The following is a 5,973-nucleotide window of genomic DNA, read 5'->3' as shown; positions in this document are numbered from 1 at the left end:
ATATATATATAGCTATTATTCTCTTTTTATAGATGGGGCAGACTCATGGTATAAGAAGAAATAAAACTTGCCTAACATCACACATCTTTTCTGTGGCAGAACTAGGATGGAGATCTGTCAGTCTGGCTTCCTTTTTCTACTATGAAAAATTGCTTTTCTGTATTTTGTATATGTCATTTCATCTTGCCGTTTTTGTTATTTCCATTATCAGAACAGAGCTTCTTTAAAAATAGAAGTTATGTCTTCTATTATGTCCTTCTGTTGTGAGTTAGAGCTAAAAGTTCCTCATTGGTCTCTTGTATTCAGAGATGGGGCTGTCAGAAGGTGATTGAATCATGAGGATTCTAATTTGATGGCATTATCCAGTGGTAATAGAAATTTAGGAGATGAGGCTTAGTTGAAGGTAGTGGGCCATGGTGGGGGATGACCACGTGTACTGTTTCTTGTTCCTGGGCTCTTTCTCTCTGTACCTTCCTGGCTCATTCTTTTCCATTCTGCTTTCTGGCTGGCTTGAGGAGAACAGCTTTGTTTCTCCATGCCCTTCTGCTATGATGTTTCTGCCTTTTCATAGACCTAAACCAATGGCATCAGCTCATCATGGACTGAAACCTCCAAACCATAAGCCAAAATAAATCTTTCCTCCCTTTTGTAGTTTTTCTCAGGCTTTTCATGACGGCAGTTAAAGGTGAATAAACCTGTTCCTTTGCCCTCTAGTGCTTTATATATCATTGACTTTTTATAATGCTCAGAGCAAAGAACTGAAACCTGTCATGGCATTTTTTTTATGTGACAGAAGCCATGTATTATGTAAATATGATTTATTCCTATCCAATTATATATTGAGTGTGTAGTTTGTACCCACAGTTAGCATAATTTTGTATTTAGAAGTAGTGAATCAGGCAGACTTTGGCTGAAGTACTAGCTCTAACACTTGTTTGATCTTGGCCATATTACCCTCTTTGAGCTACTTTTTTTAGCTTTATAAGAATAACATGAATCATGTCTCTAGGGAATGAAATTAGGTAATGTACGTGAAAGACTGCTTAACATTTTGTGTATTGTGTGCTTACTAAATGTTAGTTTGACAATTTTCTCCTTGCCTACCACCCCACTGAAAAGTTGATAGAGATGAGTATTACATCTGAATGTTTTTAACCACTATATTTATTATGTTTTACTATAATATTCTAATTAGACTTCCTAAAACATGACATGAAAATTGGTGAGTCAAAAGTGATCTCCATAGTAAAGTTTTGGTGTGGATCTAGCTTGGGTACCAAAATTGTTTATTTTCCCAACAAAAGACCTCCTTGCAAATCAGTATGGAAAGTCCTCATAAAGATAAAAATTGATCCAGCTACATAACTCATTCTTTAGTATATTGCCAAAACAATTAAAGTAAACATACTATAGTGATACCAGTATGCCCATGTTTATTATGGTGCAATTCGTAATAGCTAAATTATGGAAACAGCATAGATGCCTGTCAACAGATGAAAACATAGGATGTAAAAATAATGGAATATTATTTGTTTGTAAAGAAGAAAAAAGTCATGTCTGTTGCAGGATAATGGATAGAACTAGATTATCATGTGAAATAAGTAAAATAAGCAAGACTCCATTAGTTCAAATATCATGTTTTCCCTCATAAAAGGAATTTTAAAAAGGAGATGACTTGAGTGTAGAAAGGAGAGAAGAAGAAGCAAAGGTGAAGAGTAGGAGAGGAAGGGAAAGGAGTGGGGGTAGTATGTATTGAAAGTGACCAAAGTATTTTACATGCATTTTTTTTTAATTTTATTGAGTTTGTTGGTACATTTTAGGGATACAGTACAGTTACATTCATTGTTGGGATCATGTACCTCTACATGGCAAGTCTTGATTCTCATTTTTTCCCCTTACCTCTGCCCTCCCTTCACCCCCTCCTCCTTTACATGCATTTTTAATGTCACAATTTAATATGGTTCAGTATGAATAATATGCACAAATAATAAAAAATAATGAGTGTTTATGAAGTCCTGGATTATAGTGACAAACTAAGTATGTCAATCAATTATTGCTGATTTCAGAGCAGAAATTCTTTGACAGGATCTCGACTTCTGTACTTCAATTCTGATATTTATGCATTTTGGAAAATCTCCCAGAGTTGAGCCTGTAGTTTTATCTATTTGATTTACAACCTTTGCTTCTAAGGCTTCTGACCATTTTATTTTTCCATAGTGAAAAAGGCATAATTATTAAAGTGACACAGGATGTCATATACTTTGAAGCTCTTTGTGCAGGTAAAAAATGCTTTTAATAAAACTTTAGTGAGATGTTTGCAATGCATATGCTGCAACACTGATACAGCATTTTACTGTATTTTATACCCTTATGGAGAATGTGAAGTCAGTTTTATAGCATCACCATCATTATTTTATTTTGCCATAGGCTAATGCAGAATAGGCAGTATACTAGGATTCTCTATTTTCAGAAATTTTGGCATTCTTAATTTCTTAGATATCAAAGAAGAGATAAGTAGTTATGATTTTTATGGATTCTTATGAATAATTTTATGTGCAACCAAACATTTAAATATCTGTTGACATTTTCTGTGGGAGATTAACATGTAATTTCTGAAAAAGCTGGAAGTCTTTGAAATAAAATACTTCATTAGTTTGTAAAATTTAAAAAAAGATATTTGATGCAAAGACTTTTGCATATAATATTGTAATTGTCATATAAAAATTCTTTGGTTGCATTCGAAGTGTCAACAGTGTATTATCAGTTTCAACTACATAAAGGAAGTAATCAGAACATAAATAAAAAGAATTTAACCATTATGTACATCAATCAGCAGATGAATAGATGCTTCACAGAGAATCATTTGCAATGTACTTGCATTCTTCAGCAATCAAACTTGACAATGAAATGGTGAAAATGACATTTTATGTTTTATCTGTTAAACTCAGAAGCTGAATATTTAAAATTGTGTTGAGATATGCACAATTAGAGAATTTGAAGGGATATGTTGGTGGAATTAATTAAATATTTTGGCAACTAATAATTCTATATAACTAGTCAAAGTAGTAAGGTAATTATTCACTACTACAATCACTGACTACATTTATTAAGCATTTAGCATTAACCATTATATTGTTTTAAGTGCTTATCGGTGCTTAATTCATTGAATATTTAAAGCAGCTCTCGGGACAGTTTTTGTTATCTTCAGTTCTGTAGATTAAAAAATGAAATAATATTTTCACTTCAGAGTGTAATTTAGGTACAACCAAATTCATTGTTGTTGTTTAATTATTTAATTTGGTCACTACATTCTCTTTCTCTGGCCACAGTGCCTTTTGTCATTTTATTGACCCAAAACATATACCAGAGTGGGGAGGGACATTTAAAGACAATTAAGTGTAGAGTTTCCATTTTACCTTTTGATAATAACTTACAAGATAACTGATGTAATCACTCAATTACACTAAATACAGTTTTCACTTCTATAAAATAGTATTTTGAGATATAGAAACTTTAAGTAAGTTGAAGAGACCTAAATGAATGCCACAATATTACAACTCTATAATTATTTTATGAAATTTAATGATAGTAAGCTAATTGAAAAACATTAATTCCCAAAGCTCAGAATAGAATTCTTAAAATTTCTTGGGAGCTTACTTAGTATTGTTTTATACATGAAAAATTTACAAAAATTTTTTTCTAGAGAAATTAGATTTAGACCATGTACTAAATTCTAATTTTAGAAAGAACATACTTATCCTATCCTAAGATGGGCACAATACATGACTAGACAAACATTTTTATTTTTAAAATTGTTATTATAGTAAGACCATATAACATAAAATATATATTTTAAGAAAAATTTATACAATGCAATATTGTTAATAAGTCATAATGTTATATTAATCTGTAGAACTTATGTATTTTGCCTAACTGAAACTTTGTGCTTCTTGAAAAGCTACTGCTAAGTATTCAAATACTAAATTGTATTGTATTGGAAATGTGTAAGAAGACAAGGCAGATTGAAGCAAATAAAAATAATCTATAATTTGAAAACAATAATCCTACCATGTAGAAATAAATTCTAATACCTTATGTATTAACTTTCAATTTTATTAGAAAAACTCAGAAACATGCAATTCCTTTTTACATGGTTGAGATTATAGACAGAGAAGGACTAAACACTTTTTGCGCTTTTCATTTTCTATTATAATACTACACACTATTTTAAAGTCATTAAATGAATTTAAAACAATTTTAATAGTCTGTATGACAGAATATTATTCAGAAATCAGTACTGTTTAGTTGTTTACTTATTATTGCTTTACTTATTATTGTAGTTATTTGCTTATTAACTTTTAATAGCTAATATTGCCATTATAGTGTCAAATTTAATATTGTTTATACATTTTTATCTTCATTTCTCATCATTTCTTAAGTATACTAATGATTTCAAAGGACTTGAATTCTTTTTGTGTGTGATGTGTTTTGGAACTCTTAAATCCTGTTGATAATTGCTTTTCAGAATGATTATATCAAGATAAACTTCTACAAATAGTGTAGGAAAGTAAGTATAAATTTTCCTGTGTTGAGAATAATTACTAGTTTTTGAGAATTTTTTCTCAGTCTCATAGATGAAATATTTCCCTCATCACTTTAATTTGGTTTCCTGTGACCACTGGTAAGTTTGAACTTAATTGCATGTTTATGAACATTTGCTTTTCTACTTCTGTGAATCATCTGTTCATGCCATTTTCCCGTTTTTCCACTGAAGTTTAATGTTTTCTTAGTGGCATATCTGAACTCTGTATGGTTTAAGAACATGAAGCCTTTGTTATTGTGTTAGTTACTTTTCTCTCATTGCTGAGACAAAGTACTAGGCACCTACAGTTAAAGGGGAAGGGATTTATTTGGCTTACAGTTCATAGAGGTTTCAGTCCATTATCATCCATTTCCAAGGCAGGACAACAAACAGGCATAGCAGAGCAGACACAAAATGGCATACACAAAGCAGCAAAGCAAAGGAGAGAAGTTAACAGTGTCTCCCTGCCCTTTTATCTTATTCAGACTTGGGGGTAGCACTCAAACCCTTAATCCTAGGGTCATTGAGCCTAGCATTGCATCATGAATCAATTCCAGCTTCACACACCCTCTGTCAAGCCTATGACCACGTGAGGCTTTGGAGGGACATCTAGACCCAAACCATAACAGTTATCATTATGGCTATTATTTTTCTTAGCTTGATGCTATAAAAAAATTTATAGTCAGGATTCTGGTGCAACAAAATTTACATACTTTCATATAGTCCAAATATTGATTTTTCTTTTTATATTTCTTAGTGCTTTTATATTTAATCCTTCCAAAGGAGAAAAAGTATTTAATTAAATTTGCTTTTTACCTTCTTGTGTTTAGTTCCATATTGTACCAGTTAATCTTAATTGTCAACTTGACTGGATTGAGAGACTCCTATAGTGGTGAGTGGATATAGGGTCCTATAAATAATCATGGGTTAATCAACTGATGTCGTTAGGAAGTGGAACTTGGTTGGAGGTGAGTCATTGGGGAGGGTACGCCTTTAGGGGATAGAGCTCTCACTGTGCTATTCCCTTTTCTCTGTTTCACTGCCGCAAGAAGAAAATACCTTTACTCCTCCATATCATTTTGCCATGATGCTATTGACCATGGACTGAATTCTCTGAAACAATGAATCAAGTTAAACTTCTCCTTTACATTATGTATGTTAGATATTGTGTTCTACCAACAGGAAAACTGACAAATATATACGTGTATTTACTTCTTTAATTCATACTAAAACTGTATGGTAAACTGAAATCCTAACTTTAAATGTTTTGAATAGCTAATTTTTTCAGTTATTTATTGAATAACCATTTTTTTTACTACTAATTTGCTATACTCCCTTAATGACTTCTTTTTGTTTGTTTGTTTGTTTCTTTTCTTTTTTTTTTTTTTTTT

At 31.5% G+C, this 5,973-nt stretch overlaps 1 protein-coding gene across 3 annotated transcripts in view; it reads left to right on the top strand.

The window, feature by feature from the left end:
• Positions 1–5,973, top strand: part of Agbl4 (ATP/GTP binding protein like 4) — a 1,213,327-nt gene that overhangs the window by 125,865 nt on the left and 1,081,489 nt on the right. The gene's annotated exons all lie outside the window — the stretch shown is intronic.

Source organism: Fukomys damarensis, unplaced genomic scaffold, assembly GCF_012274545.1.
Source record: "Fukomys damarensis isolate Sample0158 unplaced genomic scaffold, DMR_v1.0_HiC HiC_scaffold_23, whole genome shotgun sequence".
NCBI lineage: Eukaryota > Metazoa > Chordata > Mammalia > Rodentia > Bathyergidae > Fukomys > Fukomys damarensis.
This window is presented reverse-complemented; position numbering and strand designations above follow the sequence as displayed.